This window comes from Balaenoptera ricei, chromosome 11, assembly GCF_028023285.1.
Source record: "Balaenoptera ricei isolate mBalRic1 chromosome 11, mBalRic1.hap2, whole genome shotgun sequence".
Lineage (NCBI taxonomy): Eukaryota > Metazoa > Chordata > Mammalia > Artiodactyla > Balaenopteridae > Balaenoptera > Balaenoptera ricei.
The window spans coordinates 33,069,471-33,085,572 of NC_082649.1; the positions used below are offsets into that span (position 1 = coordinate 33,069,471).

The 16,102-nt window shown below is 38.7% G+C and overlaps 1 protein-coding gene and 1 pseudogene across 4 annotated transcripts in view; one reads left to right on the plus strand and one right to left on the minus strand.

Annotated features, from left to right (window-relative positions):
* BICRAL (BICRA like chromatin remodeling complex associated protein) overlaps positions 1 to 16,102 on the minus strand; it is a 105,945-nt gene that overhangs the window by 50,084 nt on the left and 39,759 nt on the right. The window contains exon 1 of one of the 4 annotated variants that reach the window (XM_059938673.1): positions 3,674 to 3,734. The exons of the other annotated variants lie outside the window; for them this stretch is intronic. The gene's annotated coding sequence lies outside the window, so the exon portion shown is untranslated. Of the gene's footprint in view, positions 1 to 3,673; positions 3,735 to 16,102 lie in introns of those variants that run through there. 4 annotated transcript variants of the gene reach the window in all.
* Positions 937 to 1,459, plus strand: LOC132375287 (mitochondrial inner membrane protease subunit 1-like; annotated as a pseudogene).

Below are 16,102 nucleotides of genomic sequence, written 5' to 3' on the forward strand. Positions count from 1 at the left end.
CTTTAATCTCAACTGCCAATGCTGTGCCAGGCTGGGTAGAGTAGGTCTAAACAAAGGATGGCATCAAAAGAGACTGTGGGTTGGGTCTCAAAAGTCTTTGAGGTGGTTCAAGAGATACCAAACTCTGCAAGTAACAAAGCCCTGCAGCATGGGAGGATGCTCTTAACTGCCTACTCTCTCCCATTGCACAGCTAGTGGTGGTGAAGAACTCTGGGTATTAAGTTATGGCTCAAGTATAGTGGACTAAAAGACTGACTTCAAATCTAAATGTTACTAACAGACTACCTTCTAGAAGCTTACAGTAAAAAACATATTACAGTGCTACCATCAAAAGCAGGAATCTTGGGCTTCCCTGGTGGCGCAGTGGTTGAGAATTTGCCTGCCAATGCAGGGGACACGGGTTCGAGCCCTGGTCTGGGAAGATCCCACATGCCGCGGAGCAACTGGGCCCGTGAGCCACAACTACTGAGCCTCCGCGTCTGGAGCCTGTGCTCTGCAACAAGAGAGGCCACGATAGTGAGAGGCCCGCGCACCGCGATGAAGAGTGGCCCCCGCTTGCCACAACTAGAGAAAGCCCTCGCACAGAAACGAAGACCCAACACAGCCATAAATAAAAACAAACAAACAAAAAAGCAGGAATCTTGTCACATTCATCTTCATATCCCCAACAAATAGCACATAAACAGGTATAATAAATACTGAATAAATATCCAGGGTTTAGATGTAGGGCAGCTGTGGAGAAAGAGCCACCTGAGTGCTGGGCAAGAGCCTACCAGAGTTCTTTGGGGCTAGAGGAATCTTGAAACCATGGATCACCTATATATGTTTTGAGACATGCTTTAGATGTTTTTTTCTGGAAGCCCTGCAACTACCTGAAAAATTGAATGTATTGTTGAAAAGACATATGGCCAATGGTGGCAGAGTCTACACAGAACCATGCTTCGTGGTGTTCTGGGAAAAACCTTTCGGCTTGTTGGTTATACTATTCAGTCTGGCTGTATAACTTGTTATGTTTTTGAATACTTTGGTGGTGTTGTCATATGTCCTGAACCATCAATAGAGCCTAAAATTCAAAATTCAGATATCGTCTTTGCAGAAAATTTTAGTCGACATTTTTATGGTATCCAAAGAGGTGACATTGTGATTGCAAAAAGCCCGAGTGATCCAAAATCAAATATTTGTAAAAGAGTAACTGGTTTGGAAGGAGACAAAATTCTTATCAATAGTCCATCAGGTTTATTTAAAAGCCACAGTTATGTGCCAACGGGTCATGTTTGGTTAGAAGGTGATAATCTATAGAATTCTACAGATCCCAGGTACTGTGGACCTGTTCCATATGGACTAATAAGAGGACGTATCTTCTTTAAGATTTGGACTCAATGATTTTGGATTTCTACATGACAGTCCTAATGGCCACAGATTTTCTGATGATTGGCAAGCATTTATTCATTTGATTTGATTATTGTCTTCTGTTCAAGTCAATTTATTATTGTCACTAAAACCATATACTTGCTAATAAACTATTTGCTATTCAAAATAAATAAATAAATAAATAAATAAATGTGGGGCAGCTGCATTTTATACAAATATTGTGTTCCCAAAGGCCTTGCCTTTAAAACTCACATATTTCTAGTTTAATCCTGAAAAAGAAATTTATAATTTCCCAAAGTCCATCAGCATTGAAAATTTGCAATTACATTCTGTTAAAAAAATTTTTAAGGTATAACAATGAAACTTGGGTTATATTTTTAAAAATAACTCATATCTTTTAGAGATCCCATATTGAAATAGGTATGAATGAAGTAATACGATGTCTGGGATTTGCTTCAAAATAATATGGACTGGGGAATTCCCTGGTGGGCCAGTGTTAGGACTCCACGCTTTCACTGCCAAGGGCACGGGTTCGATCCCTGGTTGGGGAACTAAGATTCTGCAAGCTGCATGACACGGCAAATAAATAAATTAAATTAAATATAATAATAAAATTAAAATATAATAATATAATAATATAAAATAAAATATAATAAAATAAAATATATAATAATATAATATAATAATATAATTATAATATAATAAAAATTATATAATAATATAATAAAATATAATAATAATATAATAATATGGACTGGACTTAGTTATTAAAAACATGGAAATCTGTCTCCCCTGCCCCCTCCAGAGATTCTGATTCACCAGGAATCTGGGGTTACTATGGGGTTTTTGCCCTGACCCCCTGAGGTTGGTCACTCTTTCCCCCCCCCAATGTTACAGCACACACTTGGGCACATTTCAGGCAAACTGGGGAAACTGCCCCCAACTGCAGGCAGATGGGACCTGCAAACAAGGGCCTCTGGTCAGCTCAGAGACCCAAATCTAGGCTGCCAACTTTCCAAACTCAGGGGAAGGGTAGCTTCTTGGTAATCTGACTAAAGGAAATGCTGTAGGCGAAACCTTATTTGAGGATTCATCACTCTCAACCACCTTCAGTACCAGTCCGTTTCCACTACTTCCCCTCAAATAATTTATTTCTCCCTTCCCCTCTTTACTGTATTTACTCATATTTACATTAGGATGTCAGCTCCACCAGGGCAGAGCTTTGTCTGTTCACCGATGAACCTCAGAATAGTGCCTGGCACGTCACAGGAGCTCAATGAACATGCCCGCCAGTTTTATTGAGATATAATTGACAAATAAGATTGTGTAAGCTTAAGGTGTACAATCTGATGATTTGATATATATCTATATTGTGAAATGATTACGACAAACACATCCATCACCTCATATAGTTAATTTTTTTTTTTTTGGTGTAGTGAGTACATTTAAAATCTACTCTCTCAAGAAATTCCGGGTATACAATATAGTATTGGTAACTATAGTCACCATGTTATACATTAGATCCCCAGAAGATATTCATCTTATAACTGAAAGTTTGTACCCCTTGACCAACATCTCCCCATTTCCCCCACCCCCCGGTCCCTGGCAACCACCAATCTACTCTGCTTCTACAAGTTCAACTTTTTTAGATTCCACATATAAATGAGATCATACAGTATTTGTTTATCTTTGTCCAACTTATTTCACTTAGCTTATGTTTCATCCATTTAGTCACAAATAGCAGGATTTCCTTCTTTTTTATGGTTGAATACTATTCCACTGTATGTATGTGTATATCCAACTATCTATATATTTCTATTTATATATAAAAATTTCTTTATCCATTCATCCAACAACAGACATTTAGGTTGTTTCCATATCTTGGCTATTGTGAATAATGCTGCAATGAATATGAGGGTGCAGATATCTCTTCAAGATAGTGATTTCATTTCCTTCAAATATACATATAGAAGTGGGGTTACTGGATCATATGGTAGCTCTATTTTTAATTTTTTGAGGACCCTCCGTACTGTTTTCCATAGTGGTTGCATCAATTTACATTCCAACCAACAGTGCACAAGGGTTCCCTTTTGTCCATATCCTTGCCAACACTTGTCATCTCTTGTCTTTTTGATGATAGCCATTCTAACAGGTGCGAGGTGGTATCTCACTGTGGTCAATGAACATTTTTTGAAATGAATTTATCACCCTTTCCAATATGTTGGTCACACGATGGCAAGACCTGCAACAGGATCAGGCATACCAGGGAAAGTGTGCTTATTCCCTTTTTCTTGAAACTTACTTCAGTTTTCCAAGAAAGCATGCTTACTTTGGACACCAGGTTATTCCTATGGGAGAGCAATCTAAAGTGGAAAACAAAGAATTATATTTAAACCTAGAACACACAGTGGGGCTAAAGTTACTTCCCACTATTCCCCTGCACACCATTCTAGCCAAACTGCCACTCTCCTAGCCCCCAAACACAATGCACACTTTGCCAGCATCTGCCCTGGTTCAGGTGACAATTTTCTTATCTGAAATGCTCTTCTTTCTCTTCTACATCTACTGAAATTCCATCCGTTATTCAAAACTTAGTTTGAATCTACCTCTCTGAGTCTTTCTCTGACAACCCTGGGCTGTCTTTTGGATTTGCTACCCAGAATTCTAAAAGCACCAACCATGTCTTTTGACATGATCAGCCACTGTTCTGTGTGATTAGCTTCATTATGCCTATCTTCTGTACCCAACTAAAGCAGAGCCCAAATTTAAACAAAAACAGTATAAAGTGCTACAAGAGTACAATGAATTCTCCCATCCTAAAGCCAAGCAACTTTTAGACTGCATGGCTTTTTGGCATTAGTGAACTTAAAATTCTGGCCCATTACAATAGGCTCTGGCCTCATTTTGCACCTTAACCCACCTCACCCTCCCCTATATGGAACCCTTGTTTCTTCACCATCTTGACCATTTGATGTCCCCCAAACTTATCAGGCCACTTTTTCAATTCTTTGGCTTTGCACTTGTCCCTTTACTTAGAAGACAAAAGACCTTCCCGCCCATCTCCAAGTGGTCAACTGACAATACCTCCTTATCTTTTAAGGCTTTGAGTAAAATGATTTTGCCCTTCTTTTTTTAAAAAAAATCCTGGGACTTCCCTGGTGGCACGGTGGTTAATAATCCACCTGCCAATGCAGGGGACACAGGTTCGAGCCCTGGTCCAGGAAGATCCCACATGTGGCGGAGCAACTAAGCCCGTGCACCACAACTACTGAGCCTGCGCTCTAGAGCCCACAACTACTGAAGTCCGGGCACCCTAGAGCCTGTGAGCCACAACTACTGAGCCTGCGCTCCAGAGCCCATGAGCCACAACTACTGAGCCCGCGTGCCTAGAGCCCGTGCTCCGCAACAACAGAAGCCACCTTAATGAGAAGCCCGCGCACCGCAACGAAGAGTAGCCCCCGCTCGCCACAACTAGAGAAAGCCCACGTGCAGCAATGAAGACCCCATGCAGCCAAAAATAAAATTAACTAATTTTAAGAAAATCCTGAAGCAAAATTAATTGCTCATTTGTATCCCTAGAGCACGTCTGACATGTTACTAGATCTGACATGTGTGTGACAAAACTTTGCTTTTCTGACTCCCTCATTAGCTTACAAGTTCCATGAAAGCTGGGTCAATTTTGTTCCATCTTCATGTTACCAGAGTTTAGTGCAATGCCCGATACAAATGTGCCCAATAAACATGTTTTACTCAGTACTTAAGTAAAATTTTGGTCTTAAAAACTAACTTTTTCAGGAGTGATGTCAGTTCCTTATCATTTGGTTTCCAAGAATATTCAGCTAGGCTAAACAGGAGCACTTTAGTACAATCATAAAACACAGGATTCGGATGCAGGCTGGTCATCCATCGTCCGGGATCCACCAGCTTATGCTGGGCCCTTATGTATTTAGCCAGGCATTCCTGCCAGGGAGAAAAAGGCTTTCGAGGTCAACTGATTCCCCATCTGATCAGACAGTTCAACTCTCTGAGGCATATGAAAATGTCATTTTTTAAGATCCATATGACAAAATAATTGTGTATCCTTCCATAATAACCCACTTAATATTTAATAAACCTCCTTAAAACAGGGATTTATGCACTGAACATAAACATAAAATAACTCCTGGAGTCCCGAAATCTTGAGTAGTAATTTATTATATTAATAATAGTTGTGTTCAGGGACTTCCCTGGTGGTCCAGTGGTTAAGAATGCGCCTTCCAATGCAGGGGGACACGGGTTTGATCCCTGGTTGGGGAACTAAGATCCAACATGCTGTGGGGCAACTAAGCCCACGCACTGCAACTACTGAGCCCGCCCGCCACAACTAGACAGAAGCCTGCACGCCCTAATGAAAAGATCCCATGTGCTGCAACTAAGACCTGACACAGCCAAAAAAAAAAAAAAAAAAAAAAAAAGTTGTCTTCATTAAAAGACTCAGAAGTAAAAGTCTAAGATGAAGTCTCCGGCACAGCCATGTATGGCTTTTTGAGGGCATCAACACTAGACCTTTAAAGGAAAGAAAAAAACTCTGCAGTATAGGAAAAACAGATGCTCTGCCAAAAATGTTTTCATAATTTCTTTACTGTATTTTATAAGAGACAAGATTTTAATGACTATGGAAAACAGTAAACAGGAAATGACTGAGAAATGACCAAGAAATACTGCTGTCCTGATTGCTATTAAATGTTAAATAAAATTAACTTGAAACTATCTTTGTGATAATTCACAATACTGCACTACATAGAATAATAAGTACTAAAAAGATGAGTCAGTTCTTTTCAGTTACACTACTAAATTTCAAAGAACTCTTGTATTATACTTCCAAATAAAAGGTGAGTTTCTGTTTTAATCATTGATTGCCATATTTATTACTTTCTTCCACTAAAAAAATCAATCATTCAGAGAATCGGCTCCAATGACAAGCTGACTTAGCAAAAGGAAGCAATGCCAACATTGAAATAAACACTCATGAAGATGAACCTGGTCATGCATCAACCAAAAACACATTAAGCCAAAATTTTACGAATAGGAATTAAAAACTAGAAAGCCAACAGTAAGTCTTACTTGCATCCTCTCCATAAAAACAAACTACCTAAATATTAAACACAAACGGCTCTTGACACTTTTTAAATTTTTAGTTTCATTCAGAAAAAAGATATCTTTTATTAAATGGAGATTTACTGAGTCATTTGTGTTTTTTTCTAATTGAAAGGGATTTCTTTTAGAGAGCATTTTAAATGAAGTAAAAGAAAAATCCTCCCAATGCGTTTTTTTCCTGCTTCTAAAAACAATGGATATTATTGCACAATACTGGTCATAAATAGAAAAAGGACTGCTGTTTGCATTTCCATCTTACAATCACAAAATTTACTAGAGTACAGTACGGTAATAATTAAGCTATTAAAAAATAAAAACTGCCTGATCTTTCTCTATATTTCCTCAAATACAATAGGACACCATTGCTCTGTGTTAGTGTAGTTTTTACATGTTATTGTTTGTATGTATGGAACTGCTTTAAAAAATACTTTGAAATGGCAGTAATTATAAACAAAAAATCTTTTTCTTTTATTGAGCTTTAGTATTAGCAATCTGGTTAAAGTTATCATGCAAACTCTTGACTCTCATTGCTCTCTGTCAATGAGTAACATTCAACATATTTTGGTTTTACGGTATGATCCAAGAAAAACAAGCCCTATAAAAACAACTAACAATATTAAACAAAATTCCATTTTACAAAGTCAATGATGTTACAAGGAAGAGATGCTGAGGATTCTCTTTTATAAAAGCAGGCTCAAAAGGAAGATGTGTGCATGAGTCAATTTTTTAAGGAGAAGAAAATAAAAGGAAACTTTTAAAGCTTAAAAACGATTTAAGAAAGAATATGGGCAAATATATATGTAGCATATTACTCCAAGAAAGATTTCCCAGTTTCTACAAAAATTTTAAAGAAGCTGAATTAATCTCACTCTTCTAAACTCCGTTTAAGAAACATAAACTTCTATCTAGTGTGAAATTTTTTACAAACTTTAAGAAATGCCATGTGAACTGGAATTTAAATTTAGTTTTTTCTATCAAAAGACCATAAGATACAGAGTTTCAGTTGAGGAAGATGAAAAAGTTCTGGGGAAAAACGGTGGTGATGGTTATACAACAATGTGAATGTACTTAATGCCACAGAACTGTACTTAAAATGTCTAAAGGGCTTCCCTGGTGCTGCAATGGTTGAGAATCCGCCCACCAATGCAGGGGACACGGGTTCGAGCCCTGGTCCAAGAAGATCCCACAGACAGCAGAGCAACTAAACCCGTGTGCCACAACTACTGAATCTGCGCTGTAGAGCCCACGAGCCACAATTACTGAGCCCGCATACCACAACTACTGAGCCCGTGCACCACAACTACTGAAGCCTGCACGTCTAGAGCCCATGCTCCGCAACAAGAGAAGCCACCACAATGAGAAGCCCACGCACTGCAACGAAGAGTAGCCCCTGCTCGCCACAACTAGAGAAAGGCCTCGCGCAGCAACGAGGACCCAACACAGCTAAAATTTTTAAATAAATAAACAAACAAACAAATACATAAAATGGCTAAAATGGTAAATTTCATGTTATGTATATTTTACCACAAAAAAAGAATAAAGCATTTCTGAATATTCCTACTTAAAAAAATACCCAAAAGGGTTTATTTGAAAATAACTAGCTGTACATCTATGATTAAAAATCTTAAAAAATTGCAGAGGAAGGAACACTCCCAAACTCATTCTATGAGGCCACCATCACCCTGATACCAAAACCAGAAAAAGATACTACAAAAAAAGAAAATTACAGACCAATATCACTGATGAATATAGATGCAAAAATCCTCAACAAAATATTAGCAAACAGAATCCAACAACACATTAAAAGGATCATACACCGTGATCAAGTGGGATTTATCCCAGGGATGCAAGGATTCTTCGATATACGCAAATCAATCAATGTGATACTCCATATTAACAAACTAAAGAATAAAAACCATATGATCATCTCAATAGATGCAGAAAAAGCTTTTGACAAAATTCAACACCCATTTATGATAAAAACTCTCCAGAAAGTGGGCATAGAGGGAACCTACCTCAACATAATAAAGGCCATATATGACAAACCCACAGCAAACATCATTCTCAATGGTGAAAAACTGAAAGCATTTCCTCTAAGATCAGGAACGAGACAAGGATGTCCACTCTCACCGCTATTATTCAACATAGTTTTGGAAGTCCTAGCCACGGCAATCAGAGAAGAAAAAGAAATAAAAGGAATACAAATTGGAAAAGAACAAGTAAAACTCACTGTTTGCAGATGACATGATACTATACATAGAGAATCCTAAAAATGCCACCAGAAAACTACTAGAGCTAATCAATGAATTTGGTAAAGTTGCAGGATACAAAATTAATGCACAGAAATCTCTTGCATTCCTATACACTAATGATGAAAAATCTGAAAGAGAAATTAAGGAAACACTCCCATTTACCACTGCAACAAAAAGAATAAAATACCTAGGAATAAACCTACCTAGGGAAGCAAAAGACCTGTATGCAGAAAGCTATAAGACACTGATGAAAGAAATTAAAGATGATACCAACAGAGGGAGAGATATACCATGTTCTTGGACTGGAAGAATCAATATTGTGAAAATGACTATACTACCCAAAGCAATCTACAGATTCAATGCATCCCTATCAAATTACCAGTGGCATTTATTACAGAGCTAGAACAAATCATCTTAAAATTTGTATGGAGACACAAAAGACCCCGAATAGCCAAAGCAGTCTTGAGGGAAAAAAACGGAGCTGGAGGAATCAGACTTCCTGATTTCAGACTATACTACAAAGCTACAGTAATCAAGACAATATGGTACTGGCACAAAAACAGAAACATAGATCAATGGAACAAGATAGAAAGCCCAGAGATAAACCCACGCACCTACGGTCAACTAATCTATGACAAAGGAGGCAAGGATATACAATGGAGAAAAGACAGTCTCTTCAATAAGTGGTGCTGGGAAAACTGGATAGCTACATGTAAAAGAATGAAATTAGAACACTCCCTAACACCATACACAAAAATAAACTCAAAATGGATTCGAGACCTAAATGTAAGACCAGACACTATAAAACTCTTAGAGGGAAACATAGGAGGAACACTCTTTGACATAAATCACAGCAAGATCTTTTTTGATCCACCTCCTAGAGTAATGGAAATAAAAACAAAAATAAACAAATTGGACCTAATGAAACTTCAAAGCTTTTGCACAGCAAAGGAAACCATAAACAAGACAAAAAGACAACCCTCAGAATGGGAGAAAATATTCGCAAACGAATCAACGGACAAAGGATTAATCTCCAAAATGTATAAACAGCTCATGCAGCTCAATATTAAAGAAACAAACAACCCAATCCAAAAATGGGCAGAAGAACTAAATAGACATTTCTCCAAAGAAGACATACAGATGGCCAAGAAGCACATGAAAAGCTGCTCAACATCACTAATTATTAGAGAAATGCAAATCAAAACTACAATGAGGTATCACCTCACACCAGTTAGAATGGGCATCATCAGAAAATCTACAAACAACAAATGTTGGAGAGGGTGTGGAGAAAAGGGAACCCTCTTGCACTGTTGGTGGGAATGTAAACTGATACAGCCACTATGGAGAACAGTATGGAGGTTCCTTAAAAAACTAAAAATAGAATTACCATATGATCCAGCAATCCCACCACTGGGCATATACCCTGAGAAAACCATAATTCAAAAAGACACATGCACCCCAATGTTCATTGCAGCACTATTTACAATAGCCAGGTCATGGAAGCAACCTAAATGCCCATCGACAGACGAATGGATAAAGAAGAAGTGGTACATATATACAATGGAATATTACTCAGCCATAAAAAGGAATGAAATTGAGTCATTTGTTGAGACGTGGATGGATCTAGAGACTGTCATACAGAGTGAAGTAAGTCAGAAAGAGAAAAACAAATATCGTATATTAACGCATGTATGTGGAACCTAGAAAAATGGTACAGGTGAACTGGTTTGCAGGGCAGAAGTTGAGACACAGATGTAGAGAACAAATATATGGACACCAAGGGGGGAAAACCGCGGTGGGGTGGGGATGGTGGTGTGCTGAATTGGGCGATTGGGATTGACATGTATACACTGATGTGTATAAAATTGATGACTAATAAGAACCTGCAGTATAAAACAAACAAACAAAAAAACAACTAATACTAAACTTTCTTTGGGTTATTTGTATGGAAATATGTTAATATAAATGTTTCAGACATTACATGAAATTTCTGAAAATCTTATATGTTCTTGTATAATGTTATAAGTCATAATTCTAGTTATTACTTTAAAATATGTAACTCAGAAATAACTAAATTTCCTTGTCAATTGCATTATTATGAACTTTCATCAAATCTTTAACCGTGGTCATTTTTAAGTCTTTTGTCATTTACAGACAGTTCTGGGTGTACTCTGATGCTTTCGCAAAAATGTTCCTATAAAAGGGTTTCATCTTCAAGGAATTCATGGAAAAGACTCTGACAAGTACAGGTTTCTGGTAACTGACTATACTGCTGAACTGAATGAATAAGCATTTTCAGAACTCTAATGGAAAACTGATGAATTCATAAAAGTGCTAAAAAAAGATCAAGATGAAAAAAAGTTAATTACATGGGACTGAGTGAACTGATGAGGATGATTATAATTTTTGTGACTTTCTGTTTGAATAAAAAAGAAAAAAATCCTCCCCCCCCAAAAAAAAATCTTTCTATTTCTGGAAAAGTATTCTCTCCCTCAAGCTGGCAGCTTCAGGACACATGCTCATTGAGGGAAAATGAGGGACCTATGGCACATCAGTTAAAATTAACCCCAGCAAACAGTGGGGTGAAAGAAGTTGAGGCAGATCACCCCACAACCACCAACATGCACAGATGTAGGAAGAAATCATCCCACAAAGGAAGGAGGCGGGTTCTTAACCCTGGTGTGCCTTCTGTCTGTCTGGTGAGGCTTATGGATCCCTTCTCAGAGTAATATTTCAAGATGCAGACTATATGGAAGATTTTTTAAAATACAGTTATAAAAATATTTAAAAATTGTAATATAGTTATATATGTGGTTCTTCATCAATGCATTAATATACTAGATGTAGTGGTGAGTCTAGTAACTACTATCATTTAGGAGATAGTAATCTTTCAAGATACCTGCAAATGTAATGTGATAAACAATATTTCTACTGGTAACATTTCCCAGGCACTGTTAATACTACTGTGGTTGGTGGCCTTCACTCATAGATTTAGGAAATAATAAATTTCAATTGGAGTCTAGTGAAAATAACATGCAATTTTTTTTGTATCCAAGCTCACGGGCCTCCCTCTCCCCAGTTCTCCCCAATTCTATCCACAGATCCTTTAGGGGTCAGTCCATGGAGCCCTTGTACTGTTGGGGTCCAGGACAGTTGTTCAACATGTGAAACAAACTCAATCCAGTAACAAATAACAAAGGGATTCTGAACATCTGAATATAATTCACAATATATTTTTAAACTTGCTAAGCACACAGTGGCCATTTCTACACACTTTGTACTTTCTTGCAATGCAAAGATGCTGAAGGTGCTGCCAGATGCACAGGATGGTAGCAGCAAGCTGTCAATTTCAACAGTGCAGAAAGGATACTCTTCACTATCATCAAAGTTATCAAAGAATGCCCTGAGGGAGGAAGGTGAAGTATAACCTAGTTTTCTGCAAGCTTAGTAGAGGACAATAGAAATGAATTTTACAATTTAAAAAACCTGACACTGCAGTGGAAAAGCCCATCAACATTCTGCACCTTGGACCGGAGTGAGATACAAAGGCAAGTTTCATCTGATAAACATGCAGCAGTCCTTTCTGGAAAGCTTAGTCAAAATTCACATCTTTATTCTCCCAAATGTCCACTGTAGAAAATAGCCACATAATCATTTACTTTTCTAGTTTTTACATGAATGCTTGGAATTGAATAGACATGTAAATTAACACCTTTTTCTATACTCACTTCTGGGCTATCCTGCTATAGGTTATTGAACTTTCATATAAGAGTCAAGTAACTTAGAAACAGCCTCTGGTGATCTAAGAATAAAACACTGTGTTTCGTTTTTAAGCCCAGCTCAGTGTAATTAAAAAAAAATTTTATTTTTACTTAAAACCACATCATTCTGAAGTGGCAGTCACATGTGCTAGAAGCAAGTGGTGTCGGGAAACTGCGTAACTGGTTTCGAACGCAGTCCCATCTTCTGAGAGATTTGTGCCACAACACAACAACCCTTTTCCTTAGGAAAGAGGTGAAGACTTTTCATTTAGTTTGACCCTCTTCTATCACTTCTTTTCACTTATCGTTCTTTTGGACAAATTAGAATAAATTTTTCTTGCTTCATTATGTCTTCATAGTCTTGCCTTTAGAACACCTTATTTACCTCTCTAAATATTTAAGTTCTTTGGTTTTGCTTCACTTAGTAAAATTATTTTTCTATGAAGGTTTGTCATTATTTAACTTTTTCTTAAACTTCTAATGAAAGCTTGCAAATTTTGTTAATGATTCTCATATCATTAATATCATAATTTTTCTTTAACAGATTACATTAAAATAGCATGATATATTAAACAACTGTAATTTATCATACTAATGATAATGAGGGCTTGATTCAATGATCATTTATTTATTAAAATAAGCCTGTGATGGAAGGGCAGGGTAGAGGATTAAAGAAACACAAAAAAAGCCCCACACAAGTGTATAATATGTCCCAGCTCTCAAGCAGCTGATAATCTTATTGGAAAGGCAAGACACCTACATCTGAAATAATCTTCCAAACTGTAGTAAGCATTATCAATGTGCATGAAAATAAACATATACTAGCATGGATATTTACAGTAACATTAAGCCCCTTTTACAATTAATGATTATTGCTATTATTATTACTATTAACTATTATAAAATATAAATTAAATTAATATTAATTGTTAATATACCAAAGCATATGATATGATAAAAACTGTAGTAGCAGCTAACATTCATTAAGTGCCTTCCCTCTGCCACACACTTTACACAGTCCTAATCTTTCTAACACAATCCTGCCAGGTATGTATTATTATCCCTGTTTTTAGAGAGAATGTAAGACACTTGCCCAACATTGCAGTTTGTAAGCAGTGAGACAGAAGTTTGAATTCAAATCTCTAATTCCCAAGCCCATGCTTCTCATCTCTGTGTGTGGAAACAAGATTTTTGGAAGGTCTGATTTCTGTAAATGTATCCCATGCCAAAAAACAGCAGTTGAGAATCTTAAAACACTTTCTCCCACAGCAAAAAACCTCATTATTCTATCAATTACAATTCTAAAATTTTAAATCAACTTATTATAAGGTATTTTTGCTGAGAAAAGTGAAGCACATTATTGTAAATCTATCACTATAAAAAGTAGGGAGGGATTTCCCTGGTGGTCCAGTGGGTAAGACTCCGGCTCCCAATGCAGGGGGCCCGGGGTTCGATCCCTGGTTGGGGAACGCATGCATGCCGCAACTAAGAAGTCCGCATAATGCAACGAAGATCCCGCATGCCACAGCTAAGACCCAGTGCGGCCAAAATAAAATAAAATAAGTAAATAATTATATTAAAAAAGTAGGGAGAAATATAAGTAAGGAGAAATACATTGGCACCGGCTTCAAGAAAAGGAGCTGGGGGCTTCCCTGGTGGCGCAGTGGTTGAGAATCTGCCTGCTAATGCAGGGGACACGGGTTCGAGCCCTGGTCTGGGAAGGTCCCACATGCCGCGGAGCAACTGGGCCCGTGAGCCACAACTACTGAGCCTGTGCGTCTGGAGCCTGTGCTCTGCAACGAGAGGCCGCGACAGTGAGAGGCCCGCGCACCGCGATGAAGAGTGGCCCCCGCTCGCCGCAACTGGAGAAAGCCCTCGCACAGAAACGAAGACCCAACACAGCCAAAAATAAATAAATAAATAAATAAATTTAAAAAAAAGAAAAGGAGCTGTGGGAACATCATAGCTGAGAGCAGCATTTTAGTCTTTTCCATGTAAGACTTCAGGGAAAGGAGTCCTTTAAACAAAAAAGGCTGGCAGAGGTTCCATAATGAAATAACTTTGGGAAATGTTACATATCACATACCCGTCTCAGTAATTCATGATATACATCAGACCTCCTGCTTTTTATTTATTTATTTATTTATAAAGTCTTTTTTTTTAAAAGTAGAGGGAAGGATTTTTAATTAATTAATTTATTTATTTTTGGCTGTGTTGGGTCTTCGTTTCTGTGCGAGGGCTTTCTCCAGTTGCGGCAAGCGGGGGCCACCCTTCAGCGCGGTGCGCGGGCCTTTCACTATCACGGCCTCTCTTGTTGCGGGGCACAGGCTCCAGACGCGCAGGCTCAGCAGTTGTGGCTCACGGGCCTAGCTGCTCCGCGGCATGTGGGATCCTCCCAGACCAGGGCTCGAACCCGTGTCCCCTGCATTGGCAGGCAGACTCTCAACCACTGCGCCACCAGGGAAGCCCTCTTTTTTTTTTTAAATTTATTTATTTTATTTATGTATTATTTTTGGCTGTGTTGGATCTTCGTTGCTGTGCATGGGCTTTCTCTAGTTGCAGTAAGCGGGGCTTCTCTTGTTGTGGAGCATGGGGTCTAGGCATGCAGGCTTCAGTAGTTGTGGCACGCGTGCTCAGTAGTTGTGGCGCACAGGCTTAGCTGCTGCGAGGCATGTGGGATCTTCCTGGACCAGGGCTCGAACCCGTGTCCCCTGCTTTGGCAGGCGGATTCTTAACCACTGTGCCACCAGGGAAGCCCTAAAGTCTTCTTTCTTTTTTTCTTTCTTTCTGTATGGGCTCTTCGTTGTGGTGTGCAGGCCTCTCTCTAGATGTGGCATGTGGGTTTTCTCTCTGTAGTTGTGGCGCGCGGGCTCCAGGGCGCGTGGGTTCTGTAGTTTGCAGCACGTAGGCTCTCTCGTTGAGGCACGCCAGCTCAGTAGTTGTGGTGCGCGCGGGCTTAGCTGCCCCGTGTCATGTGGGATCTTAGTTCCCCGACCAGGGATTTAACCCGCGTCCCCTGCATTGGAAGGCGGATTCTTTACCACTGGACCACCAGGGAAGTCCCCAGACCTCCTGCTTTTTAAAAGTCACTGTTTCCCACACTGACTTTGCCACAGAACCCTCCATTCTCTCCCAACTCCACTCCCAACACCTATTAACTCCCGTGGGTCTAGAGCAGCACAGCTGTCCAATAGAAACACCATGAGTCACAAGTGAGAGCCACACATGAGATTCAAAATGTTCTAGTAGCTAAACTTTTTAAAGTGTAATTTGTTGTAATATACAGTTGATCCTTGAACAATATAGGTTTGAACTGCGAGGGTCCACTTATACACAGATTTTTTTTCCAATACATTTATAAATATATACATGTAGAACATCATGAGCAAGACTTGTACAGAAGTGGATAGCCTATCCTTACATAGGCATAAGGTGAGTGATATTTAATACAAAATTAACAGTGCTTGTTTTCTTACTGTTTTATAACTTTGCTTTCAAAGAATTACATTACTGTGGGACTTCCCTGGTGGTCCAGTGGTTAAGGCTCCGTGCTTCCAATGCAGAGGGTGCAGGTTTGATCCC